Source organism: Panthera tigris, chromosome B1, assembly GCF_018350195.1.
Source record: "Panthera tigris isolate Pti1 chromosome B1, P.tigris_Pti1_mat1.1, whole genome shotgun sequence".
NCBI classification, from domain to species: domain Eukaryota; kingdom Metazoa; phylum Chordata; class Mammalia; order Carnivora; family Felidae; genus Panthera; species Panthera tigris.
In genome coordinates this window covers 70,085,379-70,103,793 of record NC_056663.1, presented here as the reverse complement: position 1 = coordinate 70,103,793, position 18,415 = coordinate 70,085,379, and positions in this window count along the sequence as shown.

The window sequence follows — 18,415 nt, the reverse complement described above, 5'->3', positions numbered from 1 at the left end:
CAAATTCCATAAGCTAAATCTAAGTTTTTGTTTTCAAAATTAGAAGAGCTGTTATAAAGCTTATATATTATGAATAATTTAAGCACTTCTGAGTCACCTGCAATGTAGTTTCTTCCCATTGCCATCAATAAAAACAACCCTAATATGTTGTATTTATTCTTATCCCTCACGTGGAATGGCTATTTTAATATGCGCAATGGGGACAAAACATCACATTTCTGTAACTTTTGACTAAAGAGCTTCTATTTCTCTAATTAAAAAAATTAAAGGAGCTCTCTTTCCCTTCATCAAAGGCCATTTGTTTCTATTAAAGCTCCCCCCTCCCAATAAAATTAATTTAGGGTTTTAAACAATTGTTAACATCCAATAGTTATTTTTAATATTTTTTTATTAAAATAATTACTTATTTCTGCAAGTAAGCCTTTGTGTAGCACTTGGTATCTTACTAAGTGCCTTGAAAACATTTTTATTGATTATGTTCCACAGAAGGGAAAGATGATGTAGGATTAAACAACAGCCCCGACCATGGAACGTGGGGGCATGTGGTATCGTGATGTTCTTCACCAAATTTAGTCATCCCTGATCACAAATCCGTAGAGAGTACGATATTTTTGTGCATTTCTCCTCATCAGGAATGTTGGAGGTGCATTTTAAGTTTTACTAATACGTGCTAGAATGACCAAATTGCAGACTAATTGTTTCCATATTGTACTTAAAATGAGTTTTTAAAAATGAAAAAGATGACTCTATACAATCAATGCTATTTATTGTACCTCTGGGCCTACTCTTCTAAAAATTGTAGCTTACCAATTTTTCTCTGTCAAGCTTGAACTAATGTAAATAATTGAAATAATGTAAAGTTATATTTTCATGTTTTTCTAGATACAACATGACAAGAATACATAATGTAAGAGTATTTCAACTATGGATAATGTTGATTGGATAATGCACATCTCAGTTACAAAGCAGTAATCATAGTTTAATATCCATGTAACGGTGCATCAATATATTGCTATATAAATATGTCCGTGTGCATATAAGTGAAAAGTGGTCAAACAAGAGTGATGACAGCTGTCTAAAGGTTTTTTTATTCATTTTATATAAAAACTGTTATGGAAAGACCAAAATGTTTATGAACTATTCTTATGTAAATTTCCAACTGTCCTTTACTGTACTTTTTGTTTACAGTATAGTACCTTATTTTCTGCTGTGTTAAGTGGGTGTCAGACTCCAAGGAGACATACACTTTCTACAACTTCTATTGAAGATATTGGAATTTCCAATTTTTCATGTGTACTATGTCAGAAAATGCTTTTGATTTTATTTTTAAATCTAACATCGGATGGCTTTTTCGGAGTGTTGTAAAAACTTCAATCATACATAAAACATGTTCTTACAAAAGGCAAAGATCTTTATTTATTTATTTATTTTACCTCATAGTTCTTCAAACTAATAATACTGAGAAATCAAAAAAAAAATATATATATATATATATCTAAGTGGATTCCCAAACTTGGCTATTTCTATTGAACAAGGACACCTTTGCTCAGTTCACACGTCACCTAAGTACAAATGGAACAGAGTAGAAATAACCTGTTTTTTAACTAAAATGATTAACATTGTCAGTATTCCAACTCTACAGTCATTAAATGCTTTGGGCATATGTAGAAATATGAGTGAATCAATTACATTTCTCATTTTATGGTAGATATAATGTCATACGTTGCTATCATCCGCCATTGCACGGTGTGTTGTGAGCTCAGTTGCTTTTATAGTCATATGAAAGAGCCAGAATGGTAACTTGCTTTAAATATTCCACAAGGTAACACATTTCCAGGCTTCCAGGCTTCAGAAAGTGTGCTTGCTCCTTTATTGTTTTACAGAGAATACGAATGAGAAACTAAAACTCTCACAGTTCTGATTAGGTCTTTTTACAAAGGTGATCATTTTAGTATTTAGGCAGTCCCTTTTTGGTAAATTATAAAATTATTAAGACATTTTAGTTCCTCAAAATTGCACATTAAAATGTCTTTTAGAAACTTTGTGGGTTTTAATGTCTTTAATGTTTAATGGATGCGTATGCAAATGCATCTGCTTAAAAATACAGTCGTCTTTACTTTCCACTCTGCAGATACCCTAAATATTTTAGTGGTCATGGTAGTAAGTTAAGCAAATGCAGAGAAGCGTTAACAATGTAATAACCCTACAGGATCATTTCAATACAACACTTTGACAATACCATTAAAAAAGAACACTTATTGAAACTAATTAGAATAGAATACAATGTGTTTTCTCCCCTTCTTTCTGTCCCCTATCTTATCACATTCAAGAGTTAGGGATCTAGTAAATTTAAACAAATAAGTCAAGAATCGCCTGTACCTTGAAATATATCTCTGGGTAAACCTGTTTGCATCTGGGTAGAATTTTATTATCTATTGCATTTTGAGAGCCTCTGGTCTGTTTTGTAAAATGAAGTGTAATTCAGACAAATATTCCATTTACCTCTAATTTGAATGAAATAAGAAGGTGTTTTGATTGAATTAGTTGCATAAATTCTCTGTATTATCAATTTTAGTTGGTAATTTGTGGTTTATCCATGAACTCTGGAGTTTGTTAGGTTTCACAAATTTTACATGAACTCAAAATAAGCTTATTAAAGGAAATCGAAGAATGAGGCAAATATATATTTAAAAGTAGAATAATTTTAAAACTGGTTTGTTTTTTTTTAATCACCAACATGAAAGATGGGTAAGTATAAATGAATCATCATGATGTTCTTAATGGAAATCAGGGGATATTTTAGAAGGTTTGTGAAAATTGTAACAAATTTTATTAAAAAAAAGGGGGTTCATTCTCTTAATGTATTGCTTTGGCTAGATTATGACACTAGAAATTAGAATAGGTTCTATCGATAAATAATACCTTCTGTATTTCTATGTTTTAAAATAACAACAGCTCATAGCGAATGGCACTCTAAGTACGTGAAGGTTCAAACATATTTATATAAATATGATATTCAAGCACAGAAATGAACACAAATGACCTCATATCCAGTGCGAGCGGGGAAGTGCCTGGAGTAAATCTGGATCATAAGAATTTGTGTATGCATTTTATATCCTGTCTCTATTCATTTCCTTCTTGCTTTACCATTTTACATTCTCTTCCTGTGCCCTTAAGTACAACTGCCATTTTTCATATATTATACTTCAAATGGTATCTCGTTGTTGAGTTTCATTCCTCTTGCCTTTTGCTTTTTCTCCATGGTATCCCGTCTATTTCTGGTCTGTCTTTCATGAGAGATTTTGTTTGGAGGGCACTTGGAACACAGTTCATTTTATCAAAGACAGGTCTGACAGTTTCAGAGTCTTCTTAATAACTGTAATAAATAACTAAGAATTTGTCCAATGAAATAAAAATTTCCTGCTAAGCTCTATTTCTGCATGACTCACATATTCTACCCAATAATTGCGAATGTGTTCTATTCCTCCATGTACTTAAAGAGCTGCACAATTTATAGAATTTCTGTAGGAAGTGGGAGGCTTTTCGATGGAGCAGGAAGAGTGAGAGCTCTATTTTTAATATGTTTGCTCATCAGAATCTCTTTTTAAAGTCACTTCACAATGAGCACAAGCCAATTCTGTATTTTAATTCCACTCTCAAGCGCTTCCAGACTATTCTTTAATTGCCTTTTTTCCCCACTAGGTATAAGTCAACTGTGCTATTTCAGAACCAAATTCCTTTTCAGATAAGCATAAACTCACTGTTGCTTCATTGGATATGCCTGAATTCACTGAATGAATTTGGTCATTTTTCTTTCTTTTTTTTTTTCCTTTCAGGTTAATGTGCCAATTTCATTTTATTGTAAATTGGAATGTGGGGGAGTGGATTAAGCACTTGGGAGGGAGTCAAAACCAGGATTCTAGCTTTATCTCTCCTTGTTTCACGCCTCCCTTTGTCTCTGTCTTCTCAACTGGAGTATATGGTTACTAGGACTATCTCATGGCAATGATACAAGGAAACTTAATAGGATTATTTAAAACATAATGAAACATGTGTCACCTTTAAAAAATGTTTTGTGCATTGGAGTGCCTCTTAATGCAGAAACAGTTTTTGACATTTAGTTTCAAATTTGGTTCCTCATCTCAAAATATTAGAAAAGCAGTGTTGTGCCTTTTCATCCATTCAGTTGCTCATTTATTCTATCTAAAAAAAAAACATTTATTGAATGTATCTTGAATAAATATAAACTTAAGGTAAGGGCTAAAGTTGAAACCTCTATTCTGAGGATTAAGTATTATATTTTCTTTAAAGCATGAAATTCTTTGATCCCACTCACTTAGAAATGCTATTGTGAGTATATAGATAACTCTGTGACATTTAAGAGTTATATATTTCTGTCCCAACAATTTTTAATTCAAGGCATTCAAACTTTAATTAAGAGCACATATTTCATAACATTCATCAACAACTTCTGTAAATATGGACACATATTTTTCTCTCTCAAAAAAAATCTGAGATTGTGTAAATTGTGCTTGTCTGTAAATTTATTTGGCATCTAATCAGTATCTCTATCTGTATTTTCAAAGAGTCAAATTAAATCCATTAACAAACTGCACAGTTTGGTAATTTTAAATTGTTGCCATCTGCATAGCTTACGTGTCTAGAATCTATTTATTTGGATAAGAATTTAATTCAAATATCACTCAACATATTTTGGTCAGCAGCTAAACAGTATCTTACATTCAAACTACAACAAAAATTAAAGAAAAAATATTTTTAAAACAAGCTGGTAATTTCTTAACTATGAGCCTGCCAATTGAGAATTCATTCATGGAAATTTTTTTAAATGAAAGTCACTCTTTTTTATATATAAAATTTTATTTAAACATTCATATTAAATCACACCTAAATTAAATAAATTAAATTTATTTCATATGGAAAGCATTTTGAAGGAATTTGTACTTGTGTTTCCTAAACCAAAGAAAAGTATATTTTACATTTAAGAATGTATACATCATAGCCATGCTATTTTAATTATCATCCATTATATGGCCAATATTTATAGGTAAGAAAGTCCATTTGGTAAGAATCAAAACTATAATCAATTATAGGTTAACCTGGGCATATTTTCCATTTCCTTCTTTTTTTGATTCATTATAATGTAATTTAGAGCTTTTTTATGTAAAAATCACATTTTACCCCCAAAATTCTATGGTCAAGAAATTTGCACTAGAAAAAAAAACCCTGTGCTTATTATCATTGTACGCTATTGATATATTTGAACCATATCTAAAAACACTTTTGTCTAAATATTTACAGATTTAAAAGGAAACAGACTCATAAAAATGATTTGCAAGGTTCTTAAAATACTTATGAAAATGGATATCTGTAGTGTTTCCCTCCCTCCCCAAATTAAATTTGATTTGGCTTGTTAGCTGATCAGAGGACAATTATACTGAAGTCTAAGTCATGAGTTACAATCATATGTAACAGTTAATTGTACGTGATTCGGAAATCATAGACCACATATCCGTCTTTACATAGTCTTCTTGCAAATATGTGCCTTAGTTCTCAGTGAGGGTTAATATGGATAACCAGTGTGAAGCTGTCATCTTTATTTGGGATTCATTTTAAATTAAAATGCATTCCAGATTTATAACTATATTTAGTCTGTATCTTAAAAGCCTTTCAAGTCTGTTTTATGTGCATTATCTTGTCAGCTATTTGTGTTAAAGAGATAAACATGTCTCTGTTCATTTTTATTTAATGTCGTTTATGTTTCTGTGCGTATGTATGTTCACGTGTGTATTAAAAAGATTCGACATCCTCTGTAGCACTTATTCTGCTAATTATTTGTAACATTGTTGACATTCCTTCTGAGTCTTTTGACTCAAAAAATGTTAAATGAATTAGAGTAAATTATAAAGATTTTAAAGGGGTTTTAAAAAATTAAGCGACTATTTAGGTAAGACATATAAGAATCAAAGGTAACTAAACTCAAGCACAAAATTAGACCTTAAAATATTTTTATTTGAAATGCATCAGAAAGTATTTGATTCTTCAAAAGTGAGTTTCCAAGATTTGTACTTCATAATTAGCTGTCAAATCATCTCCACACAGGAAAGAAGTTGGAGTGACATTTACACCATGTGTCACCTTTAGCATTTTCATCAAAACACAATACAACAACAACAATATATGGGCAATAAAATTGTGCTTCAGTATCTGGAAATGGTTTTCTGGAGGTAGGAAAAAGTGTATATCCCGGCTATCTGAATAACTGTTTCCAACATCAAAGGATAATTAGTTACCAATATAATTTTCAGTGTCACGATTATCTTCCAGGCATAAAAAGTTTAAGTCATTGCCCAACTGTATATAGCTGGGAAAGGATAAGTCAGGATTATAGCCAGGGTGGATTCCTGATTCCAGCCCTATCTCCTCCCCCCGCCCCCACTTCTTTTGCCAGATGGGATCTCTTTAGTTCTCTAACACGTATGTATCAGAAGAGTTGGAGTGCTCTGACAGGAAAGACATTTTTTTCCCCATAATTAATGGTGTAACTTTTGAATTAGGATGCACTTTTGTGTTGAATTTATATCTAGAAACTTTTCATACTCTGATTGGGATAGATGGCATAAAACTGGCCGGAGGTCCAGAATGACAATTAAAATACAACTTGAAATGTTATTATACATGTTATTTAAAGTAAGCACTTACATTTATTTTTCTTGATGTCTTAAAAATTTATGAGAAAAACATAATCATCTAGTCTAACAATTGGTAAAGAAATATACATGCCCGTCTTTGCTTATTGGCTGTCCTAACCTAAGATCATTTTTGGAAAAGGTGGAATTATAAATGCAAACAAAACTTGCCATTATTACATATTACCTTGCTTCCAGAAAGTGTGAAGACATTTCGCAAGTAAAAATTTACAGTGGTTAAAATCATAGATTTGAGTATATAATGTCAAATATACATTTTAATGTTTATTTAAATATGTTTATAGTCATTTTTTTAGCTCTTCGATTATAAAATACTAACATATGGGTTTGTAGTTTATATAAAACTTCTGTATACAAAAATTTAGTATTACTTTATGGCAGTGTGTAAATTTCAAACCATTTTCCTGTTTGATTCTCAAGTTTACATTCATTATTCACACATTATCACATTGTGCCTATTAACATGCTGCCTTTCCCAATACAATGCCAAAACAAGAAAACATTTTAAGGCATAAAATTTATTTTTGTGCCTGAACACAACCATGATTTACTATTTTCACTTTTTCTGTTTCATCTTCGTTTTCCATAATGTACCCTATTTAATCGGCCACCTCTCATTCACAAGCATCCATGTAATGACTGCCTTTTTAGTTCCCCTTTCTTACTAATACGATTCTACGAAAATACATAATTTGGCATAAGCCTAGTAACCTCTCGAGTAGCATGTGAAAAAATGTCCTTTCTTGAAACACTGAGCGTGGAGCTTCCACAAAAGCTGATGAAGTACTCTGTGTGTTCAAATGCTGTACCTAGTAAGCATCGCTCTGGTACAACAATGATGCTATATTTTCAGTGATTTGTTTAAAGATTTACTTCCGTTATTATGTGTGACCTTCCTGAAGGCAGGAAATAAATATGTCTTATACCTCCTTGAGTACTTAATACCTCTTCAAAATAATGATAGTTTATACTCACAACACACATATTATGTGCAAGGCATCATACAACGAAGTGCGTACTACTGTCATAACCCTCGTTTTACAAATAAGGAATCTGAGGCACAAAGACACAGAGAGGTCAGATAATTCAAAGTCATGTAGCTGGTAAGAGGTAGAAACAGGTTTTGTATCAGAGCACGATGATTTCAGAATTAGCGCCTGTAACACTCACATGGGAGCATCCAGGTCACAGTATGATGCAAAGTGACCAAAAATGTATTCTAAAAAAAATTTTTAAATGAATTAAGAGAAAAAAATAATTAAGGGTTAGACTCACCAAAACAGCCAGACAAATATCCAGAGCTTAGATGCATATTGAGTACTCAAACATCACTGGATATATAATGATGTGGAGAAAAGGGTACATAGTGCAGTCCCCATGGGATAATGGTTTGCGTAGTCAGAAAAACTACTATAATAAGGCTAGAGATCCCTGACAGATACACTCCAGTAGTAATAGAGAATGCCTAAACTGTCATCCAGAGAGGGTACATCACATTAGCTTTTGGTCTGCTGAATTTGGAGTCAGAGCAGAATTGCTAAGAAAATGGAGGCGAAGTTCAACATAAATCATCCCCTTCTCCAAAGAAACTTTTTTACACACATTGTTTTTATATAATGTTTTATTTTGAGTCATATTTTGTGGCCAGTCCTGAGACTATCTTCTAACTCAATAGAAATGTATTTTGATTAGCAGTTTATATAATGGCTTTTTTTTTTTTTAAAAAAAGGACCGCACTGTTTCAATTTCTTCTTAGCTCCTTCGCTGAATAAGCCCTTACTATCTACAATGTGGATATAAATATTCCCAGGAGACGTTTTCCCTTCTATGTCAACTTTTCTCAAACGATTCTCTCTCTCTAGGAAACCCTTTTTTTTTTTTTTTTCATTATAGATTTGATCATTACCTCTGTACTGAGTTTTCCCAAATGTGTGTGGATAACCCTGATCTCTTTCCTCAGTTCCAGGCCTATGTATTCCACTTTCTAGTAGACTCTTTAGTACCAACATCACTACTGTTGTTAAAGTAATGACTGATATCCTTTGAATATCAGTTGCCAGTCACTGTTTTAAACATTTCACGTACAACTATGCTTTTAATACAGGAATAATATGAGTCTGATACTATTATATAGAGTAAAAAGAGATTCTATAATTTGCCCCAGCCTCCACTAGAGCTAGAAATTCCCATAGGCATTTTGGTCTGAACAGATTCAAAACTGACTTTATCTTTCCAATGAAAATTGATCCTGGGGCGCCTGGGTGGCTCAGTCGGTTAAGCATCCGACTTCGGCTCAGGTCACGATCTCACGGTCCGTGAGTTTGAGCCCCGAGTCGGGCTCTGGGCTGATGGCTCAGAGCCTGGAGCCTGCTTCTGATTCTGTATCTCCCTCTCTCTCTCTGCCCCTCCCCTGTTCATGCTCTGTCTCTCTCTGTCTCAAAAATAAATTTAAAAAAGTTAAAAAAAAAATTAAAAAAAAAAAAAGAAAAAGAAAATTGTTCCTTTCTCCAGTAAGTGTCTTTTTGGTTACATTTGGTCCTTAGGTTACTTCGGTAAATGTGAACCTTTTTACACGTAGAAAAAAACCGTAATATTTTCACCGTTTTTGTAAATGTAGGAGAAACTCTTTTCAAGTCACTCTTTCCCCCCTCACAATTCATATCTATGAACAGATATAAATACGAACCAAGGCATTTTGAATAACTGTAAATGCAATAGAAAAGAAAGATCCCCCAACAATCTTTTATGTTTCCATTCCTGAAATTATAATCCATTTCATATTAACAGTTAAGTGTTGTTCCTTGTGTTATAATCACATCTAGAATGTCTTACATCAGAGTCCCAGAGGGCTCATGTTAACTATATACGCATTCATTTAATTATACATTTATTTACTCAATGGGTATTGAACATGTATTATATGACAGGCTCTATACCATACGATAATACATGGCACTTTTACCAGTTATGTTTCACCCATCTTCTATGAAAAAGCCAACTGTTCAAGATCTTCTTTAAATTTCTTTACTTGCCCCCTACATATGTTTCATCCCTCTGCTGTCTTTTTATATTCCTAACTATTCAGAGATGTGGATTAAAATTACTTGATAACTCACCCAACAAACATGTATTGAGCATCCACTCATGTGAGAGGCATTTGTATTATACTCTGATGGTTAACAGAGTCCTTGCCCTTTAGAACTTTCTGTGTGACCAATAAGAGAGATTTTGCACAAGTAGTCACAAGACCAGCTGTGTTATGAAGAAGAATGTACCATGGGGACAAGATGGGCCTAATCTAGTTTGAGTGGGCTCTGGCAGGCCTCCTAGGGAAAAATGACATCTGAGCTGAGACTTACAGGACAAGTGGGAGTTCTGGCAAAGGAGAGAGTATGTTGCATGAAGAGCATTTCAGGCAGAGGAATTGGTGCAAATCTTGCAAGAAGGAAAATGACAGATAAGCCTGGATTATAACACACTAAGGCAGATAGACTAGAACGATCTCTCTCTCGCTTACCAGCATCAGCACACTCTTTCTACCCTCCACTGCTTTGTAGCTCCTGAAGTATTTCGCTTAGGAGTTACCCAGCAGCGAGCGCCATACTGCCCCCTTTCCAGAACGTGGTGCTTGCTTGAACCAAGTGACATCCATTTGCTCCTTAGAGCAATCCTGTTAGATAGCATCCATGCTTACGAGTGTGACTAATGAAGAAGTTAAGAAATGTCCCCATGTTCTGGAAGCTAGGAAGTGTCAGAACCAGAACTACCAGATTCAGGTGTTCACCACCAGCCCCTGATCTCTGTGGGTATCCTGCTGCTCTCTTGCCCAGCCAGGGCTCATTCGTGTGGTTAGAGCCATGACCTCACTGACCTGTTCAGATCAGAAAATGACTTTGGCATGCGCTTCTCCAAAGCCATGTTTTGTTTACCTTAGACTAGATACTTGTGCAATAGATTTGATTGAAATGAATCTCAATAAATCCATGCATGAACTCTCAATGAATTTTTCCTCTTTATTCTTACAATGATCAAATGATTCTTTGTACCTTTCCTTTTGGTAGTAAAAATACCTCAGTTAAGTTTTTGAACAGAGATGATTTCTACTATCTCTCTCAAGCTGACTTCAGCAAAGAGAATTTCAAATGAAATATATTTCTGGCAATATGAACTCCTGGAGGAACTTCTAGAAAGATCTCATGATAAAAAATATTTAGGGGCACTGGGTGGCTCAGTTGGTTACACCTCCGACTTCGGCTCAGGTCATGATCTCACGGTCCATGAGTTCCAGCCCTGCATGGGGCCCTGTGCTGACAGCTCAGAGCCTGGAGCCAGCTTCAGATTCTGTGTCTCCCTCTCTCTCTATGCACCTCCCCCGCTCACGCTCTGTCTCTCTGTCTCTCTCTCTCTCAAAAGTAAATAAACATATAAAAAAATGTTTAAGAAAATTTTAAAAGCATAAGCACGTTAAGAGGGTTTGACTGTTAGAGTATATTGTGATCTTCCAGTCGGTTCCTCAAGCCTTCCACCAGGTACTCCAACACCACTGCCATCCTCAGTCTCTTGCCCTCTGTCTCTTTTCTCAGATAGTAATTGTCTTTGCCATTAGAACACAGAATTTAGGCCATAATAATCCATGAAAAAGACATATCCATGTTCAAAGTCAAGGAGAATCTCAAAAGCTGAATTGAGGCAACTAAATTTGAATTAATAATTGTTCAAAACATGTTTACTGGCTTTTAATATTTGGGTCCATTTTTTTTTTTTTTTTTGGTGTCAGAGATACTGTCAGCTGTTATTATGCAACCCATTATCCATATTCGCAGAACTAACCTGTACTTAATCAACGAAAAGGAGCAAAATAATATCAGAAATGATAACCAGGAAAGAAAAGACATAGTTTAGGGGCACATGGGTAGCTCAGTCAGTTAAGCTTCTGGCTCTTGAGTTTGGTTCAGGTCATGATCTCAAGGTTCGTGACATAGAACCTTGCATCAGGCTCTGTGCTGACAGCGTGGAGCCTGCTTGGGATCCTCTCTCTCTCTCTCTCTCTCTCTCTCTCCCTCACCCTCTCTTTCTGTCCCTCCCCCACTCTCTTGCTCTCTCATAATAAATAAACTTTTTAAAAACATTTTAAAAAGAAAAGAAGTAGTTTAGATTTTCTGTAAATTAAATATTTGGTCACAGGTATAAGGAGCTGCATTGACATCACACCTTCCCCAATTACATTTTCCATGGGAATAGTCTTTCTGACTACATTCATTCACTAAGTGCTTTTTATGGCTCAAGCAATGAAAATAGGTTGATGTCTACTGAAGGAGACAGACATGTGAAAAGATAATTATTATGCATTTTAGGCAATTGTTCATTCGCTGGTATTTATTAATAAGCTAATGGTACCTATTAGTACAAGAAACTGTTCCAGGTACTGGAAATATGGAAGTGAACAACAATCTTGCTAAAGTAAGTCTTTATTTTCATGGAGTTTACTTGCTTTTAAGAAGAACTGGGAATGAACAAATGGACAAATAAGTGTATATCAGGTTGTGATGAGTGAGATGAAGCAAAATAAAACAAGGTAAAAAGATGGAGACTGTTAGGGGGTGTTATTTTTTATAGGGAAGGCATATCATCCCTGAAATGTGGGTAAATCCTGAGCAAAAACATTAACAAAATGAGAAGGTTTTGCAAGGACCTGGGCAAAGAGGGACAAGCAGAGGCACCTGGAAAAATGATGTGAGGCTGAAATAGTTAAGAAAATTCAGGGAACACAGGGAAAACAAGAGGCACCATAACCTGGGAGGCAGAAATTAGAAATGGAGTCAGGTGTAACACTGGTCCAGATCTTTTAGAGTTTGGGGGTCATGGTAAGGACTTTGGATGATAACCAATTGTGATGGATGCCAATGGAGACTTTGGAACAAAAAGGTGACATAATCAAATTTAAGTATTAAAACTGACTATTAAATTGGCTTAAAATAATAACTAACTGCTAATGATGTGATGACAACACTTCCAAAAGCATTTTATCTTGAATTACTTACGTCGTACATGAAATCTGTGAGGTGTTTATATTGTTTTCTTTATTTAATAAATGAGGAAACTTAGATGCGGAAATTAAGTAACTTTCATATGGTCATAGAGCCGGCAATCGAGCTGGTGACTGAAACTGGTAAGTCTGACAGTAGGCTCAGAGGAGTTTGAGCAAAAGTAGGCCGCTCGTTTAGAAGCTGTACTGAGAGTCGAAGTGAACCAAGACACTTTGTGGTGGTGGTGTCAGATGTGAGTGGCTAGAGATACACTTTGAAGATAAAGCCTCAAGATGTGATGATGGATTATAGGTGAGGGCATAAACTTAGCCCTCAGAGATGAATGGTGGTGCCGGTGCTATTTACTAAGGCTGGCAAGGAGAAGGGGCAGGAGAAGGGGGTTTTTTGTTTTATGTTTGTTGGCTTGTTTCATTTGAAATACCTATTTAGACCTGCGCATGAAACTTTTCATATGGGCATTTGGATATACTTATGTTGAGATATAACATTTGAGGGTCATCAAATAAAAGATTCATTTAAAGCCATAGGTATGGATGAAATAACCCTGAAGAGGTCCAAGTGTTGAGTCTTGGACACTCCGATATTTAGAAGTAAGAATTTAAGGATGATCAGTGAAGAAGACTGAGAAGGACGGAGCAGCCAGTGAAGATGGAGTGACATTGGGAAGTCTAGTGTCCTATAAGTAGTCATACCAATGGACCATCCAAAAGAATCGAGCTTATGGGTTTCTTACAGCAGATGACACTGAGGATGAAACAGATAAATGGAAGCTGATAGCACAGAGAAAGAGGCAAAATTAATATCCCCTTAGATGCCTATACAAACAACATGTAAAATCAATGCATATTGGATATCACGCTTTCATTATTCAGTGAGTACCAAAACCAAAAACCAAGTGTATAAAGATACAGTATAGAAATTCACAGCTAAAAGGTTCAAGAAAACTCTACTTACTGTGAGGGCATCACAGTCACTAAAACAGAAGAGCTTTGCGAAATCCTAATTCCGTAGTATGTTAATGAGATACCAGGATGATACATTTTGAAGCCCATCAGAATTATAGGGTGTGCCTTGTTAAGTTCCTGGGTGGACTCACACTCACTCTGAGTGTTTTCTTGGCTGCGTATTCACGGAAGAGCAATAAGCAATAAAAATGAAATTCAATCATCCTAAAGATAGTTAAGCCGAGACATTGTGACAATCCTAAGGAAAAGGGGGCAAGTCATGATTAAGAGCATGAGTTTGGAAAGCTGACACACCAGGTTCGAATCAAATAGATGCTCTAACACCTATTACGTGTTAGTTGGAAACTCATTTCATCTAGCCATTCCTAACACATCGGGAAAATGGAGACAGCAATGGTAGCTATTTATTAGAGTGGTGAGGAGTACCTGATACAATGCTTTAGTGTATACAACGCAGAGCTTAGCCTAGGGTGGGAGCAACCTGTTACCCTTGCATTGTACCATTTCAGTTTATCATAGAAGCATTTCGTTGACTCATAAGCCTGTGAAAACATGATTATAAGGACTTATGAATGGATAAATTTATATAACTATTTTCCTATTATCTTTAGGCATGAAGGCTATTTCTAAATTTATGATATTATTGATAACACTTCTCCAAATATCATTTTATAAACTCATTGTCTTCATCTTTAATTGGCATTTCTTTGTAAGTTTGATTTCCTTGCTTCTATTTTAGACCATTATTTATATTTCATGAAAACAAATTATGTTTCACAATAATAGCTATGGGCTTATCTCATTCACTTACTGATTTTTCTACCCAACATTTATCACAAAGAATCATAAATCATTATAATGTTCCTTTGTGCTATAATTTTCCTTAAATTAATAGGGATAATGAAAGGGCAAATCAAATTCAGCCTGAAAACTTCTTCTGAGACAGTGTCTGAAGACATCTTTATGAAGCTGTTTTAGCCTACATAATAATTAACTTATGCTAGAAGAAATCATCCCACCCCAGGCAGTATCATATATTCTGAATCTCTTTTCTTTGGGTAAACATATTATGTAGGGCATATATTATGAAGAATATGTGTTTTTCTCTAGCTAATGATTATTGGTGTTTTAGGAGAACTATTATCCCAAGAGCAGAGAGACTTATTTTTTCTTGCAAAGCTAAGCAAAGGGAGCATCAGTTATAAAAAAAATGTTTTTTATTGTTATTTATTTTTAAACATATCTTCTTTTCTTTCTTTTCCCTTTCTTTAAAGGCAATAAAACTACCATTAATGGTATAGAATTGACCTAAGGAAGATATCAAATATTACTTGTATAACCTGAAGTCCCCAGTAATAGGAGGAAATATTGACTTTTCAGTCAAACATGCATGCAGAAAATTTTAATTCCATACTACCAATAAAAAAATGAAGTAAGTCTCTTAAAAACATAACATATTTTCTTCTAAAAGCATTCTCTTAAAAACAAAACTAGCAACCAACTCAAAATCATCTTAAGTCCATTTTCCAAACACTGTGTAGTGAGTGAAGATCTTCTCTTGTGGGGAAACAATTCTATCTTCAAATATTTTAATGGTTTTATACAGCTGAGGGATTAGGCCTTGTATGAGAGTTCTAATAGCACACATGAGGAAGTCGGAAGGTAGATTTTGGCAGCAGTTAAAAAAATAATGCCAAATGTAACGGTCTGCTGCAAGTCCCCCACAAGTTAAAATTCTCAAGTAGAGTCTGTGCTTGGCAGAAGGAATCACTGCTTTTTGTAGCTCTTTATTTTCTAGTCCAGTCAAAGCAGGCAGAGTGCACAAAGGGTGCACTGTTACCAAGGGTGATGATGTTGTAGAAATAAGCATACTGCTCTTTGGATTTGCCTCTCGATCCCACCATTCCCTGGCTGTGTAGGCAAGTTCTTCCTCTTCCTGAACTTCCATCATGCGTTCCTTGGATTTTTAATGTTTGTTTGGCAATCTTACAATGAGAAATTAATGAGACATCATATGGCACCAATATAAACTCAACTAAAAAACTGCAGTATTATTCTCGACTTTCCTTCTACCATAATCTTCCATTCCTAAATCCAAGAAATTAGAAAGGACTGTCAGCTCTACCTTCAAATTATGCTCCAAATCCACCCAACTGACTCTCTTTCCTCAGTGTTACCACGTTAGGCCAACAACCATTATTTCTTTCCTGAAGTACTGAATTAACCTCCCAAGTAGTCATTCTGCTTTCACTCTTGCTTCCTCAGTCTTAGCATTATATATATGATCTCCAGACTGGCCAGAGAGATCTCTTAAAAATACAAATAAAATATCATATTTATCCCCTGCTTAAGTCTCTCCAAAGAATCTTCATCTTAGAATAATTTCAAACTTCCTTTAATGGCCTACAAGTTCCTGCATTTCCCTGACTTTTCCCCTCCCTCCCTCCCTCTCATTTGGTTATATTGGTCCCTTGCCTTCTCTTGAGGAGGCCAAGCTGTGTGCTCACCTCGGGGCCTCTGCCTGTGCTGTCCCCTTTGAAAAACTCTTGAAAATTTTCTCCCCCAGATCTCTTTTCAAGCCTACACTTGCCATTTATGTTTTAGTCTTTCCTAACATCGAATTCAGAAGAGTTACCCCTCTAGTCACTATTCAATTACCCTGTTTTACTTTCTGCTAACACTTATCACTGACTACAGATACCTTATTTATTTACTTTCTTTTTTACCGCCCCTCTCTCCTTCACAGAAATGTATCAGTAAGGGGACTGATTTGTGCTATTCACCATCGTGTTTCCAGCACAAAAGATGGTGTCTTACAGATAGTAATTACTCAACAAGTGTAGGATTAATAAATACATAAACCCTCTACTACGTTAGGCACAGAGTAAATGTTCAATTAATGTCATTGTCATTTTTTCCTTCTATTCAGTTTCCAGTGGGTCATGCTACGTCAGGTGGAAGAAGCCCAGGTGTCTCAATACCATCTCTCCAGAAAAATGAAAAAATAAATTTAGCCTTCAGGACTGACATTATTACTTAGCACTTAGCACTTAGCACTTATCTATGTCATTTTTGCTTCACATTATAAATTAAACATCTATCAGGAACGAGAAAACACAACAATGTGTGATTATCATTAATCAGTAATATATTTTGACTGGTATATTATTCATAAGAATTATATATTCATTTGACCAAAAATGAACATAGTCTGGTGCTATGGAGAAATCACTGGCTTGGAGTTAGAAGATAAATATTAAACACCTACCTTTTTCAATACGAATACTTATTGGTATTACACATAAGAAGTGGTGTCAAATGTGGTCCTTGCCCTCCAGATAGCTCTTAATGTGATTCCATTTCTATATATAATATGGCCTTGTTTATTAAAAAATTCAAATTATGGATTTTAGAAAAAAATACTCTCCAATTCAAAATTCCCTAATATTCCCTTGCATGAAACAGCTTTTCTCAAGTGGGCATTTATCGTAGGAGAAAACAGTATTCTGTGAATGCTTCTTGAATTTTCTCAGCTTTTGTCGTGGAGTCCATAATATTAAGTATACAGCTGCTGATGTTACAGTGAGTTTCTGTGCAATAGGGTTTAAGAAACGCCAGGGTGAATGGGCTATTTATTAAGTCTTTCGATGGCACGTTCTACTTGAGATAGGTCTGTCCTGTGTCTAGTCATCACTGAAGACAATTCACAACAGCATAGCAGAAGTTCTGGTCTTCCTACAAGTCAGCTAACGTTGGTACATAAGAGAAACTCAATAAACCTTAAGTAAAAAGAGAAAAAAGAAAAAGAACTGGAAAGCTGTAATAGGAGTACACCATCCTACATATTTCCTTGGGAGAGTTTTGTGCTACTCCTGTATAGAGTATACATTGGAGAGAATACTAACAGATTCTTAGGTATTTTGAAAACAGAGTGATGTGCTTTAGATTGTTTTTGTGTTTCCTGATTAATGTATAAATGTAATCCTGACAAAGCATTCAAAAACAGGTTTTGGAGTCAGACGTATCTGAGTTTGAGGAAGTTCCCTTCTATTGCTACTTAGCTGAGAGATTTTTTTTTTTCTTCCTGGGTTGGATGCTAGTTTCTGTCAATTTTTTCTTCATCTGTTGGTGTATATATATATATATATGTATATATATGGATCTAAATATATACATATTTATATAAATATATATATTTGTATAATATATACATGTATAAATAATATAAAAAATATATACATATTTATATAATATATATACGTATATACATATTTATATAATATATATACATATATATATATTTTGTCCATGAGATGAATTATACCAATTCATTTTGATGTTACACTTTGCCTACATTATTGGAATAAATCCTGTTTTCTATGCTTCCTCATGGTATATTATCATTTTTAATGGAATTTTATTATTTTTATTTAAATTCTGTTGTCTTTATATATAATTTGATTTCTTTTGTCAACATTTTGTCAAAATTGTTTGGATTTGTGTTCATAAGGAATATTGCTTCTGTAATTTTTAGGTTTTGAAATATCTCTTTATTATTTTTGTATCAGAATATTGTTGACCTCAGTGACTTGGGTAATATTCTCACTTCCTCAAATTTTTTTAAGGACTTGCTATATAATTGATAGTAATTCTTTCTGAAATGCTTGGTAGAATT